Source organism: Pongo abelii, chromosome 5, assembly GCF_028885655.2.
Source record: "Pongo abelii isolate AG06213 chromosome 5, NHGRI_mPonAbe1-v2.0_pri, whole genome shotgun sequence".
Classification (NCBI taxonomy): Eukaryota; Metazoa; Chordata; class Mammalia; order Primates; family Hominidae; genus Pongo; species Pongo abelii.
In genome coordinates this window covers 28,839,847-28,855,771 of record NC_071990.2, presented here as the reverse complement: position 1 = coordinate 28,855,771, position 15,925 = coordinate 28,839,847, and the positions used below count along the sequence as shown (strand labels likewise).

The window sequence follows — 15,925 nt, the reverse complement described above, 5'->3', positions numbered from 1 at the left end:
ATAAGGTGGAGGCTCATAGAATAGAAAGAACAACACCTGTTTTAGGGAAGAAGGCCTTGATCCGTTATTTACCTGGATCTGGGGTAGTTTAGACCATCTTTTAAGGCTAGGAGACTCGAGGAGATAGAATGGAGAGTTTGTGTGTGCAGGGAGGTGGGTAGATGCTTAGGAGCACTTTACAGTCGCCTAGGCAGAAGTCTTCTAATTTCACTGCTTCCTTCCTCACCTTCCAAAAGATGTATCCAATACATACTAATTAAGCAGATATTTTGTAACAGGCACCTTGCTTGAAAGGGTGAATGCCAGCAAATGATTCCAGGGTTCCTTAGCAATTCAGTCTTGAGGGACTAGAGAGGCACATTAAGCATAATTGACCAATAATTAATATTAAGATTGACTAAAGTAGTAATTTATATCTGAGTATTTCTTCCAGACACGCTACATATATATGTGGTCTATTTGTTATATGTTGTTCTCATAATTACTAGATAAAGAACCATGTTATCTTAATAAAGTTAAGATTTGAAAAAAATGAATGACTACGTCCAGCACTATAACATCCTAGTTTGGTCATCCATACTAAAGGACACCTATATGTGGGGTCATCTGGACGCTAAGATGTCCACCTGGGAGCTAGGACCTGGAAAGGCAAAAGAAAATAGGAGGAGGAGGAGAAATAATTATTCCCTTTTGAACTTGTAAAATTTAACCTAGAGAGTGAAGGCAAAAAAGAAGTCTAAAGTCTCCCAAAAGTCTAAGCTGGGCTGTCCCACTGAGTATTCATTCATTCATTCATTCATTCACTCATCCTTTCATTTATGCATTCATGCAACAAGCATTGGTTGAGCTTCTGCAAAGTAGCAGACCGTGGGCTATCAAAGACTACTGAGACTCAGCCCTGCACTTAAGGCATTTTGAAGGAATGCGGGAGACAGATTTTAAAAATTTAAGCCCATGGTTACAACTGAGGGGCAGTGCCAAGATACCCGGAGGCTGTTCTAGAGGCATCTGTAGGTATCGTACAATGAATAAATGAGACTGTAGAAAGTAGATAGTATATTTTTTCTTTTCTCTCTTTTCTCCCTTTCAAACCGTGAGACTAAAATTCAATTTACCTTTTCGTGGGCTGGAAACGAAAGAAAATAAAAATCTCCAGGAATAACCATATTCCCAGATCAGTATACTGCCCTGCCCCAAAGGATGGAAGGAAATCTGGGAGAAAGGCGCAGTGGAAACAGTGTGTAAGCCCTACCCCTTCCATCTCTGCGTTTGGCACTCCAAAACAAAAAAAACTGCCCCTGCAAAATTACTTTAAATCAATCAGCAAGTAGAAGAAAAGAGAGACCCCAGGTGGATCGAGTATCCGCTTTTTGCTAAGGAGGGTTCCATGGTGTAATGGTTAGCACTCTGGACTCTGAATCCAGCGATCCGAGTTCAAATCTCGGTGGAACCTATCGTTTCTCTCTTTTTGCCTTGTTTCCGGTAACTTGAGCTTTTGCCTTGTTTCCGGTAACTTGAGCGTGAACCTTGCTGCTTTCTGTTTCAGTTTCATCACTTTTATTTTTGATGGTTTCTGGCCGTAAGGAAGAACATGTAATCTGCGGTCCCAATAACCTATGAGCTCAGGGCCAGTATGTAATGATGGAGTCTGTATACATGTCTTTCTATTCCTACCTAGTCTACTTTCCTCCCAGTACGCCTCTGAGTGAGTGCTAATGTGGTAAATGAATGCGCCTTTTAACGAACTGACCAAAGTGGGGCAAAACGTGATTCACTACTAAACAGCGAACAAGACTGAAAAGCAAGGGGGCAGACCTCATTGAGAGTGTATCATTTTAGTTAGAATCAAAAAAGTTGAGGTAGAAAGAATGATAACACAGAAATGGCTGAGAAAGTAGAGTAGAGGGAGAATAAAATAGTTGTGTCAGAAGTGGGATTCGAACCCACGCCTCCATTGGAGACCAGAATCCTCAACAAGAGGAAGCCAAGCTTGAGTCTGGCGCCTTAGACCACTCGGCCATCCTGACACGTGAGACGCTTATCATCGCAAATCAATATAATCTTCGATTGTAATGAATGCGTAACCAGCGTAAGTCATTACTACGTTCGCGATTTATGAAAGAAATGAAAAAGGAAATTCCTACAAGTGAACAAAACGTTCTATCGAAATGGAATCAGGAACCGTGACTCAACTTGCGAGGCTCTCCTACCAATTCAGGCTAGAATTCAGCGTTTCTCGCCCCTCGCCCCCTTCTACACTTCCCTGCAAGCCCCGAGTACAGGGGCGCGAGCATCCTAACAACCCAGCCGCGACTCTGCCCTGAACAAGAAAGAACAGATAGCATGACAAGAAAAAACACATATCCATGACAAGAAAGAACACACACAGCACGGGAGCTGTTCCCGAGATGCTGCTTAGCAAACTAATCAAAGAGCTCAGCAGGGAAGAAATGAGCGAGCCAATGTAGACCTGAAGCGAAGCAGGAGAGTTAGTGGAGAGTGGGGGATGAGAGCGGTTCAGGGGTCTTGAACATGAAAAATGACTGTCGATGTGAGTAACAGGAGTTGACTTGGTCAGGAGTTGAAAGAGGGTGAAGTGCAGGGGTGCAAAACCAGAGTAGCATGAAGGAAGTGTCAGCACAGAGCCGAAATCCCCAGATCTCTTCCCTCACCACATTCCCAGAACTAGTCAAACAGGCTCATCTCCCCTCCCCCTACCTCTCCCAGGAGGTTGAAGGAGTATGTCAAGGGAAACTGGGATAAAGTTTTCCAGAGATAAAGAAAGACAGATGAGATATCCAAGTCAATTTACAAGGAAAAAATAGAAATTAAAACAACAACAAACACTAGCATTTGAGGGTCTCCCAAAAAAATGGCTGGGTCTCCATAGAATCCCCAAAGACTCTGCAGTCTGCAGGCTTGGACCAGGTCCACAGAGCTTCCAGAATCAGGTGTTTAGTGCCTTACTTAAAATATGTACGACAACCAAGGATAATCAGGTGGTTGTGAAAATATTTCTACAATAAGACAAGGACGAATACAAACAGAAGGGGGCAGGAAGAACCTAAGAGGAAACAAATACAATGCAGGAAGCTGGATTTTTAAAAAATTATAATTAATCCTCGGGAAAGTAAGAGAAGATACTGCACTCATGAAACAAAAAGGAGGGGAGTTCTTAAAATTATTAATAATATTATGATGGCCGGATTTTTAAAAATTTCTTCTTTTTTTCTTGAGACGGGGTTTGGCTCTTGTTGCCCAGGCTGGAGTGCAATGACGCAATCCCGGCTCACCGCAACCTCTGCCTTCCAGGTTCAAGAGATTCTTCTGCCTCCAGAGTAGCTGGGATTACAGGCATGCGCCACCACGCCCGGCTAATTTTATGTTTTTAGTTAAGACAAGGTTTCTCCATGTTGGTCTGGCTGGTCTCGAACTCCCAACCTCAGGTGATCCGCCCGCCTCAGCCTACCAAAGTGCTGGGATTACAGTTGTGAGCCACTGCGCCTGGCCTAAAATTTCAAAATAAGGTTGTAGAAATCTGGAAAGTTTGGGGTGAATGATGGAAAATAGCAGAGAATTGATAAGAAAATAAAAGGATGTATAATAGAAGATATGCCAACAAACTAACAGGGATTCTAGGAAAAGAGGAGAAAGTGGAATAAAGGAGATAAAGATGTAATATAAGATTATTTTTCAGAACCGAAGACCTTAAATCTCCAGATTTAAAACGCCCACCAACTACCTTGCATAGTGTGTGGCAAAGCCCCACAATAAAACTTGTCATTGTGAAATATCAGAGGAATAAAGTGAAGATCCTAAATGTTTCCAGAAAGAAAACTAAAAGATTGCACAGAAAGGATTATGAATTAGAATGGCATCTTTTTTTCTCCACAGCAACACCAACACCAAAAGCTGAAAGACAATGAGGCAATACCTTCTAAATCATTTCAATAAAGGAAAATAGTTTCCACAACCAGATTTCTGAACCCAGCCAAACTATCAATCAAATGTGAATGGACATTTTCAGAACATTATCTCCCAAGTACCTTTTCTCAGAAAGCTTCTGGAGAATTGTCCACTAACTAGGGAATTAAACTAAGAAAAAGGAAATATGAAATCCGGTGACTGGGGACCTCCTAACACAGGAGAAAGGTAAAGGAAAAAATTCCAGGGCAACTGCTGAGCTACCAGGCTAGAAGGCAATCAATCTATGGTGGAATAGAAGAAAGAGGGCTAAATGAGGGTTGTTTCCAATGGGGGAAAATGGAACTGACATACTGCCTCATGCATTTGACCAGAAAATAGTGTCAGAAAGCTGGTATTGAATTAGGAATAAATATTTAGAAAAGTAAGCAAAGAATAGGAGGCAATTATTAATCCCAGGAAGAACAAAAGGTTGTCAAAGAAGGTAATTATGGTATACCATGGAGCTCAGCTGTGAAAAATATTACAAAGTCATAATGATGAAAACCATAAATATTAACTTAACTAAAAATTATACATATGAGGCTGGGCATGGTGGCTCATGCCTATAATCTCAGCACTTTGGGACGCCAAGGCAGGCGGATTGCCTGAGGTCAGGAGTTCGAGACCACCCTGGCCAACATGGTGAAACCCCGTCTCTATTAAAAATACAAAAAAACAGATGGGTGTGGTGGCGGGCCCCTGTATTCCCAAGCTGAGGCGTGAGAATCCCTTGAACCTGTGAGGCAGAGGTTGCAGTGAGCTGAGATGGCACCACTGCACTCCAGCCTGGGCAACAGAGTGAAACTCCATCTCGTAATAATAATAATAATAAATATGAATGTATATTACTATATTCAAAAATGTATTCAATAAATATATGTTGAATTAATAAATGTATACGTAAATAAATATATCCACATGAAGAGATTCATGAAGAGCGTAGGCATAAATATAAAGGATTCTTATGGATGTATTCTAATAATAAAATACACTATTGATTAATATATTTTCTTGAGTATTTTCTTTTTATGTCCATCAGTCTCACCTCTCTCTGTTGGGCTAAGGAAAAATTAATCTTTCCTACGAAGCTATTACTAGGACAAAGTAAAAACAGGTCAATGATAATCCCACAGAAACCTTTTAAAGCTGTTAAAACCACTTTAACATATGAGTTGCTGTAAATGTTATAATTAGTTAAAAAGAACAAGTAGGCCCGGTGTGGTGGCTCACACCTGTAATCCCAGCACTTTGGGAGGCTGAGGCGGGCGGATCACTTGAGGTCAGGAGTTTAAGACCACCCCGGCCAACATGGTGAAACTCCATCTCTACTAAAAATACAAAATATAGGCCGCGCGCGGTGGCTCACGCCTGTAATCCCAGCACTTTGGGAGGCCAAGGTGCGGGGATCACGAGGGCGAGAGAGCGAGACCATCCTGGCCAACATGGTGAAACCCCGTCTCTATTAAAAATATAAAAATCAGCTGGGCATGGTGGCGTGGTGGCGGCTGCCCATAGTACCAGCTACTCGGGAGGCTGAGGCAGGAGGTTGCAGTAAGCCGAGATCATGCCATTGCACTCCAGCCTGGACGGCAGAGGGAGACTCCGTCTAAGAAAAAAAAAGAATAAGTAAATCTGGTGAACTGGTTTTCCATTAGTGCACCTATTTTCTGCTTTTTGGACATAGTGGTTAAAACGAGGTGAATAGACAGAAATGCATTTACAAATTTATGACATAACTTTTCAATAAAAGGTGCTGGACCAATTAGGAAAAAAACTAAATCTAGACCTTTGCCTCACACCAAACACAAAAATGAATTCATAATGGACAATACACCTAAGTATGACAGGGAAAGTAAAGCTTCTAGAAAGAGAATATGTTAATGAATGTAAGGTACGCAAAGATTTCAAACACAGGAAGGAGTAACCAAAATGAAAAAAAAAAAAAAGTTAAACAGGCACCCACCTGTAGTCCAGCTACTCAGGAGGCTTGAGGTGGGAGGATCGCTTGAGCCCAGGAAATTGAGGTCGTAGTGCACAATGATAGCCCCTGTGAACAGTCACTGCACTCTGGCCTGGGCAACACAGCAAGAACCCATGTCTATTAAATAAATAAATAAGTGTAAAAATTTTAAAAATAAATCAATAAAGTTGATGAAATAAAATTCATCAAAACTGGAAACTTCTATTCATCAAAAAACATCATTAAGAAAATGAAAAATGGAGGCCGGGCGCGGTGGCTCACGACTGTAATCCCAGCACTTTGGGAGGCTGAGGCAGATCACAAGGTCAAGAGATCAAGACCATCCTGGCCAACACAGTGAAACCCCGTCTCTACTAAAAATACAAAAATTAGCTGAGCATGGTGGTGCATACCTGTAGTCCCAGCTACTCAGGAGCCTGAGGCAGGAGAATCGCTTGAACCCGGGAGGCAGAGGTTGCAGTGAGTCGAGATTGTGCCACTGCCCTCCAGCCTGGCAACAGAGCAAGACTCTGTCTCCCGAAAAAAAAAGAAAAAGAAAAAGAAAATGAAAAATGGAAGCCACAAATTGCAGGAAACATTTGCAAAATACATACCTGAGAAAGGACTCATCCTAAATATATAAAGCACTCTTGTAAATCAACAAGAAAAAGACAAATAATTTTTTTTTAATGACAAAAGACTTGATCAGGAACGTCCCTAAAGACTACATTCAAATAGTCAGTACACATATGAGGCCAGGGACAGGGGCTCACGCTGTAATGCTGCCAGCACTTCAGGAGGTGGGAGGATTACTTGAGCCCAGGAGTTCGAGACCAGCCTGGGCAACATAGTAAGACTCCCCCCGCCCCACCATCTCTACAAAAAAAAAAAAAATTAGCCAGGCATGGTGGCTTGTGCCTCTAGTCCGAGCTATTCAGGAGGCTGAGGTAGGAGGATCCTATGAGCCTGGGAAGTTGAGGCTGCAGTGGGTCATAATTGCATAACTGCACTCTAGGAAAAGAAAATTTGAAAATGTGCTCAGTATCATTAATTAGCAGGGAAATATAAATTAAAACCACATTGAGATACCACTACAAATCAACCTGAACAGCTAAAATATTTTAAAACACATATGCTGTACCAAGTGTTGGTGTAATATGTGCGGCAACTAGAATTCTCATGCATTGCTGCTAGAAGTGTTAATTAGCACATTCACTATGGTACATTTTTTGGCATTATCTAAAAAACTAAACATATGCCTACTAGCAATTCCACTCCTAGAAATGAGAGCATTTGTCCATGAACAGACATATACCACCAGAACATTCAGGGCAGCTTTATTCATAACAGACAACAATTTAAAACAACCCAATAAGTGCTTATGATAGGAGTCTCTTCCTAGGAAGTTCAAGAACAGGCAGAATTAATCAATGCTTCTAGAAATTTGGAATAGTGATTTTTTTCTAAGTAACCTCTGGGAGTGGATACTGATAGAAAGAGACATGAGAGAGCCTTCCTGGATGCTGAAAATATTCTTCCTCTTGATCTGCATGGTGGCTACACACATGTAACAATTCATTAGCTTATACACTGAAGGCTTGTGCCCTTTATGTATATTTTACCTCAATAAATTAACAATATGAGACAGTTTATCATTTAATGTCAATTAAATGCTCTACAGCATAAACTCTAAAAATGTTTGATATAGTTTGGATATTTGTCCCCACTCAAATTGGATATTTGTCTCACGTTGAGATGTAATCCCCAATATTGGAGGTGGGGTCTGGTGGGGCCTCCTTGCTCCATTCTCGCCAGGCGATGTGCCTGCTCCCCCTTTGTTTTCCTCCATGATTCGAAGTTTCCTAGGCCAGGTGCGGTGGCTCACACCTGTAATCCCAGCACTTTGGGAGGCCGAGGCAGGTGGATCACTTGAGGTCAGGAGTTCAAGACCAGCCTGATCAACACGGTGAAACCAGTCTCTACTAAAAAAATACAAAATTAGACAAGCGCGGTGGTGCACGTCTGTAATCCCAGCTACTTGGAGGCTGAGACAGGAGAACTGCTTGAACCCGGGAGGTGGAGGTTGCAGTGAGCCAAGACAGCGCTATTGCACTCCAGCCTGGGCAACAAGAGAGAAACTCCGTCTGAAAAAAAAAAAACAAAAACCCAGAAGTTTCCCAAGGCCTCTGCAGAAGCAGCTGCCACTGTGCGTCCTGTACAGCCTACAGAATCATGAGCCAATTAAAACTCTTTTCTTATAAATTACTCAGTCTCAGGTATTTCTCTCTTTTTGTTTTGTTTTGTTTTGTTTTGAGACGGAGTCTCTCTCTGTGTTGCCAAGGCTGGAGTACAGTGACACAACCTCAGCTCACTGCAACCTCCACCTCCCAGGTTCAAGCGATTCTCCTGCCTCAGCTTCCCAAGTAGCTAGGATTACAGGCACACGCCACCACACACGGCTAATTTTTTATATTTTTAGTAGAGACAGCATTTCACTATGTTGGCTAGGCTGGTCTCAAACTCCTGACCTCAAGTGATCCGCCCGCCTCAGCCTCCCAAAGTGCTGGGATTACAGGTGTGAGCCACTGCACTCGGCCCTCAGGTATTTCTTTACAGCAGTGCAGGCACAGCCTAATACAATGTTAAAAAGGGAAAAATTGTTGTGACCTGGGAAGATGGGAAAAGTTTTATGAGAGGCTGATCTGGAGGGAGTGGTCACCTGCAAGGAAAGCGGAGGCATCTGCTTATTCAAGAAGTTTAGCCCAGAAAGGGAAGAGAAATGGTTCCAGAGCTCACAAAAGCATTGAAGTCTTCTTCAGGCCCAACATCTCTAGGTCCTTCAATTATTTCTCCCTTGCAGTTCGTGATGCCATTCCCACCCGCTGTGTTATTCTTTCTCATAGCATCCTGTCTTTTCCATCATAGAACTTGTCACAATTAGTAACCACATATTGATTTGATTAATAACTGAATGCCACTCCTTATTCTGCTTATTTCATACTGCATAACAAACTGCCCCAACAGGTAGGGCTCACTGGGATGATTTTTCTGTTACACCTGGCATTAACTGGCAACTCAGAATGTATCCATTTGGCAGCTGGGCTGCTCTTCATTGACAATCCTCATGCTTTTCTCAGGGAATGGCTGGAAGGATGGCCTCAGTGAGCTCACTCCCCCTTTATGGAGTCCTGTAGTAGAGTAGGTGTAGTAGAGTAGGAGTCCTGTAGTAGAGTAGGACCGAGTTGTGTCCACTCCGCCCACCACATACACACAGCTCCCAACTCATGTTTTGGAATTTTAACCCCCAGTGTGACTACATTTGAAGATAATTTTTTTTTTTTTTTTTTGATAGAGTTTTGCTCTGCTGCCCAGGCTGGAGTGCAGTGCCTCAATCTTGGCTCACTGCAACCTCCGCCTCCTGAGTTCAAGTGATTCTCCTGTCTCAGCCTCCTGAGTAGCTGGGATTACAGGTGTGCACCACCATGCCCAGCTGATTTTTGTATTTTTAGTAGAGACAGGTTTTCGCCATGTTGGCCAGGCTGGTCTTGAACTCCCAGCCCCAAGTGATACACCTGCCTCGGCCTCCCAAATTGCTGGAATTACAGGCGTGAGCCACCACGACTGCCTGGAGATAGGATCTTTACAGGGATGACAATTAAGGATAAATGATGTCATAAGAGTTAGGCCCTAAGCTGATAATACTGGTGTCCTTATAAGAAGAAGAAGAGACATCAGAGGTGCATGTGCACAGAGAAAAGGTCATGTGAGGACATAGTCAGAAGGCGGCTGCCTGCGAGCCAAGGAGAGAGACCTCAGGAGAAACCAACCCTGCAGACTTTGATCTTGGACTTCCAGTATCCAGAAAATAAAATGTGAGAAAATAAATTCCTGTTTTTTAAGCCATCTAGTATTTCGTATGCCAGCCTGAGGAGAGTAATAAAGACATTATCTATGGTGTTTCAGGACTCAGAGACACAAGACAGGCTCTCAGCCCTCTTACAGCCCTGGCCTGGCACTGGTATAGAATCACTTCTGCCATACAGTGTTAGTCAGAGTACTTACAGGCCAGCCCACCAGATTCAAGGGGCTGGAGGAGTGGGCTGCACCCTGTTTTCTGTTGTTGTTGTTGTTGTTTGTTTGTTTGTTTTTTGAGACAGAGTTTCGCTCTTGTTGCCCAGGCTGGAGTGCAATGGTGTGATCTTGGCTCACCGCAACCTCTACCTCCCAGGTTCAAGTGATTCTCCTGCCTCAGCCTCCCAAGTAACTGGGATTACAGGCATGCGCCGCCATGCCCAGCTAATTTTGTATTTTTAGTAGAGACGGGGTTTCTCCATGTTGGTTAGGCTAGTTTTGAACTCCTGACCTCAGGTGATCTGCCTGCTTTGGCTTCCCAAAGTGCTGGGATTACAGGCACGAGCCACCGCGCCCGGCCTTTTTTTTTTTTAGATGAGGATCTCACTCTGTCGCCCAGGCTGGAGTGCAGTGGCATGATCATAGCTCACTGCAGCCTCAAACTCCTGGGCTCAGGCAATCCTCCCACCTTAGCCTCCCAAGTAGCTGGAACTACAGACATGTGCCATGATGCCCAACTTACATATCTTGGTGATCCAATGTCATGTGCATATGAGAGGTCTCTAAGATAGTGACTATCTTGGAGACAGCTACCATCCCGGCCTCCATCCAGCCCCCAGTGGCCTGTCAGCTCCATAAGGGCAGGAATCTTGTCTAGTGTGTTTACCAGGCATGGTCTGCTCATATTCAAAATGCCTGTGTTAAAATCAAGGAAATCCTCAACCCCTTGCTGTTTGAAAGAAGGGGTCAGATTAGTTTTCCCTCCCACTGTCTTCAAAGATTTTATCCCCAGGAAATAGAATATAGCTAAATGTTGGGAAGCACATAACCAATTCAAAAATAAATGATATTTAGATGACTAATGACAATTACATTTTTCAGTAGGTCTTGATGCATAGACTAGTGAGCATTATCTCAGTCCCCTTGCCATAGTAATTGGTTCAGGAATAGGTAGTAAAACCAAACCTAAGCCAACTGGCCCATGAATTTCTCTGTCCACAGGGATTAGTCCAATCAATAAGAGCAAAACACAGGGCTTTGCTGGCTGGGAAAGACAAGTCATTGATGCTGTGACTGCAGAAATTTTTTTACATTTATTTTGACATAATTGTAGATTCACATACAGTTATAGGATGTAATTAAGATTCAGTGGCTGGGTGCAGTGGCTCGCTCCTATAAGCCTTGCACTTTGGGAGGCAGAGGAGGGAAGATTGCTTGAAGCCAGGAGTTCAAGATCAGCCTGACCAACATGGCAAAACCCCGTCTCTACTAAAAATACAAAAATTACTTGGCCATGGTGGCACATGCCTGTAATCCCAGCTACTTGGGGGGCTGAGGCATGAGAATTGCTTGAACCCAGGAGGCGGAGGTTACAGTGAGCCAAGATCATGCCACTGCACTCCAGCCTGGGCAACAGAGCAAGACTCTGTCTCCAAAAGAATAAAATAAAATAAAAATAAAGATCCAGCATACCCTTCACTCAGTTTCTCCCAATGGTAACATCTTGCATAAATACAGTACAATATCACACCAGGAAATTATTATCGATAAAATCCACCAATCTTACTCAGATTTCACCATTTTTACATACACTCATCTGTTTGTGTGTGTTTAGTTCTATACAATTTTATTGCATGTGTAAATATCACATAGGAACAACATTACAGTCAAGATACAAAAATGTTCCATCACAAGGATCCCTCAGGGTACCCTTTTATAGCCACAGACACCTCCTTCCCTTCTCTCTCCCTAATGCCTAGCAACTACTCATCTGCTCTCTATCTCTATAATTTTATCATTTCAAGAATGTTGTGGGCTGGCCACAGCGGCTCACTCCTGTAATTCCAGCACTTTGGGAAGCCGAGGCAGGTGGATCATTTGAGGTCAAGAGTTGGAGACTAGCCTGGCCAACATGGTGAAAACCCGTGTTTACTAAAAATACAAAAAAAAAAAAAAAAAATAGCTGGGCATGGTGGTACATGCCTTAATCCTAGCTACTCCAGAGGCGGACACAAGAGAATCGCTTGAACCTGGAAGGCAGAGGCTGCAGTAAGCCAAGATTGTCCCACTGCACTCCAGCCTGAGTAACACAGTGGGACTCTTTCTCAAAAATAAATAAATAAATAAATAAATAAATAAATAAATAAATAAATAAATGTTATTAATGGAATCATACAAATCACAACCTGAGATTGACTTTTCTCACTCAGCATAATTTCCTTGAGATCTATCCAAGTTGCTGCCTATCTCTGTAGTTCATTCATTTTTATCTCTGGGTAGTATTTCACGTATGGATGTGCCACTGTTTAACTCTTCACCATTCGAGGACATTTGAATTATTTCTAGGCTTGGCTATTATGAACAATGTTTTGTGCAGACTCTTGGGTGAACAAACATTTTTATTTCTCTGAGATAAATGCCCAGTGACATGCAAATTTGAGACTCTAAACTGCAGCAGCTGTTTGGCTACCTCATCAGTGAGATTCCACCCTGATGACCCAATATAAAGTAATAACCATCACTCTTCATCTTCCATATTCTGATTCATTCCACTTTATGGCATGTTTCATACCATGTGTTTATTGCTTGGTTTGCTTATCATCCATCTTTCCCTCTAGAAAGTAATTCCATGACCCCAGCAACCTTGTCTGTATTGTTCCACACAGTGTCCTGGAATCTAGAAGACTGGCACATAGTTGACACTCAACAAATATTTGTTGAATAAATTAATGAGTAAATAAATCTCAGACAGCTTTCCCTATTACTAGATTATTTCTTCTTTTTCTTTTATTCTTCTTCTTCTTCTTCCTCTTCCTCCTCCTCCTCCTCTTCCTCCTCCTCTTCCTCTTCTTCTTCCTCCTCCTCCTTCTTTGTTTTTGTTTTTGGAAACTGCATAGCATTTCATTGTACACCCGCATAATATTTTCATTAACTTATCCCCTGTTGGAGCATATTGATGTTGGTCCCAGCATTTTACAAATCCAAACAATGCTGTAATGGCAATCCTTGTATAATCAAACATCTCTGCCCAGATGGGAGAGAAGCAGAGTAGAAGGTTCTAAGAGTGAGTGCATTTAAATTTTTTTAGTGATTGTCAAATTGTTTTCTTTTACTTTTTTTTTTTTTAATCGAGATGGAGTTTCGCTCTTGTCACCCAGGATGGAGTGCAATGGCGTGATCTCACCGCAACATCCGCCTCCCGGGTTCAAGCTATTCTCCTGCCTCAGCCTCCTGAGTAGCTGGGATTACAGGCATGCGCCAACACGCCCAGCTAATTTTGTATTTTTAGTAGAGACAGGGTTTCTCCATGTTGGTCAGGCTGGCCTCGAACTCCTGACCTCAGGTGAGCCACCCGCCTCAGCTCCCAAAAGTGTTGGGATTACAGGCGTGAGCCACCGCGCCCAGCCCAGTTGTCAAATTGCTTTCAATGGTGTTCTCCCAATTTACATTCTCATAGTGTACTGGAATTCCTCATATTCTCATCAATACTGAATACTGTCAAAGTTTTAAATCTTTGCTAATCTCATAAATTAAAATTAACATCACCTCTTTTCACATGTTTATTGAGCATATACTTTTTTTTTTTTTTGAGACGGAGTCTCGCTCTGTCGCCCAGGCTGGAGTGCAGTGGTGCGATCTCAGCTCACCGCAACTCCGCCTCCCGGGTTCACGCCATTCTCCTGCCTCAGCCTCCTGAGTAGCTGGGACTACAGGTGTGTGCCACCATGCCCGGCTAATTTTTGTATTTTTAGTAGAGATGGGGTTTCACTGTGTTGGCCAGGCTGGTCATGATCTCCTGACCTCGGGATCCGCCCACCTCAGCCTCCGGAAGTGCTGGGATTACAGGCGTGAGCTACCGGTCCTATTAATAAGAATTTCATTAGGCCTTTATACTAAAGAATTTGGACAATGTCCCAGAGGCAAAAACAAACAAATAAACAACAACAAAAAAAACCCCACAAAACTTTGAAGATGTCTGAGTAAGAAGCGACAGAATGAAAAGCATTTTCTTCTTTAAGAATTTTTAAGGATAATTCTATTCCTTGAGGTGGTATTTGAATCAGTGAAAAAGTACAAATAGAGAAATTAATGAGAAGGCTGCACGGTTACCGATTCTTTGAAAAATACTTGTAAACTGACACACTGGTGCAATAATATAGGTTAGGATTAGTAATAGAAATTAACATGAACAGGTAAATTAAGCAAATCAAAATTCCATGAAATCTAGATGATGAAGGGAAGACAGGAAACACTCAAGGAAGGGGGGCTGGGCATGGTGGCTTCTGCCTGTAATCCCCTCACTTTGGGTGGCTGAGATGGGAGGGTCACGATCACATGAGCCTAGGAGTTCTTGACTAGCCTAGGCAATATAGTAAGACCCTATCTCTTAAAATTTCTTTTTTCTTACAAAATTTATTGAGAAAAATACAGGTGTAACTTTTTTAAATTAAAAAAAAGGAAGGAAACTGTTAGAGATTGCTAAATGTAAATATTCCCTTTCCCCCACTCCCACCTTGTTCTGCCCAACTCATCTATTTTGTTCTACCTTTTTAAAATTTTTTCCTTTTTTTTTCTTTTTTGAAACGGAGTCTTGCTCTGTTGCCCAGGCTGGAGTGCAGTGGCCTGATGTCGGGTCCCTGCAACCTCTGTCTCCCAGGCTCAAGTGATTCTCCAGCCTCAGTCTCCAGAGTAGTTGAGATTACAGGTGTGCACCACCTTGCCCATCGAGTTTTTGTATTTTTGGTAGAGACAGGGTTTCACCATGTTGGTCAGGCTGGTCTTGAACTCCTGGGCTTAAGCGATCCGCCTGCCTCAGCCTCCCAAAGTGATGTGATTACGGGCATAAGCCACCACACCCTGCCTGTTCTACCTTTCTTTACCCCCAGGTCACCTGCCTCCAGAGGTAATAAAGGGTTGGTAAGATAAACACAACAAATTCTGAAAAACAAAGCCAAACTCAAGGCTTGCATCCCCCAAGTAAGGGAGAAGATGAAGGGTAGCTTTATCTACCTATCTATATCTCTCGTATTTCTGCGCTGTATTGCTTATTAGTCCTTTTTGGAGTAAATGAGAATAGACATATCCTTTAATTCTTACAAATTTCATTGTTGACCCAATCTCAAACCAAGACCAGACTGTGGTGTGGCCTGGCCCAAGTACTCTACATTTTTCTGGAAATGGTCTAAGGCTATTTGGGACTGGAATTTGAACGACTGGGTACTCAGAATATGGTTGAGAAGGTGGATGTGGGTTTGGGGTTGGCAAGTCCACTTAGTCCCTCAGACTTCTTGTCCCATGGGGAAGAGGACCAGAGTGGAACTCTCTAAAGTGATGATGTGGGCTGCTTTGCTTACGGAGTAGCCATTCTTTATTCCTTTACTTTCTTAATAATCTTACTTTCACTTTGAAAAAATAAAATAAAAATAAAGTGATGGTCTGGAAGCAGAAGCCCGCCTTGCTCAGATAGCAAGACAATATTGAGAAAATCTCAAAGAAAACTAGGAAACACCAAGTAAGGGATAAGAAAGCAACATAAAAATGCTGGCGGTCTACTGGATGATAAGACAATGAGTATTGTGGGACTCCAAGACCCTGGGTCACCGCAGGATTCTTAGTCTCTCTATACTTCAGAAAGGAGCAAGCAATTTTTAGTTGCTACTCAATACAACAACCCTATGTAGTGGGCATTTTAATACTATTTTAATGGATAAACAACCTTATGGTTCAAAAAGTAAACGATGTAACGAAATCTACTTCTTACTGCGGTACAATTATCATCCCCATTTCACACGAGGAGAAACTGAGGTAAATGAATGGTAAACCAACTTGCTTGGGCACAAGTGAGAGGTAGAACTGGGCTTGTTATTGACACACAGAAATGTTACCATCTGATAATTAAACCTTTCTTTTTCTAAACAAAACTGCAAG

At 42.5% G+C, this 15,925-nt stretch overlaps 2 non-coding genes across 2 annotated transcripts; one reads left to right on the top strand and one right to left on the bottom strand.

Moving 5' to 3' along the window:
* Positions 1-1,381: 1,381 nt before the first annotated feature.
* TRNAQ-CUG (transfer RNA glutamine (anticodon CUG)) lies at positions 1,382-1,453 on the top strand. The gene has a single exon. It is a non-coding gene; the product is annotated as a tRNA-Gln (tRNA).
* A 469-nt stretch (positions 1,454-1,922) lies between these two features.
* On the bottom strand, positions 1,923-2,027 carry TRNAL-CAA (transfer RNA leucine (anticodon CAA)). Its single transcript has 2 exons — positions 1,990-2,027; positions 1,923-1,967 (listed from the first exon to the last, which is right to left on the bottom strand). It is a non-coding gene; the product is annotated as a tRNA-Leu (tRNA).
* Positions 2,028-15,925: the final 13,898 nt, after the last annotated feature.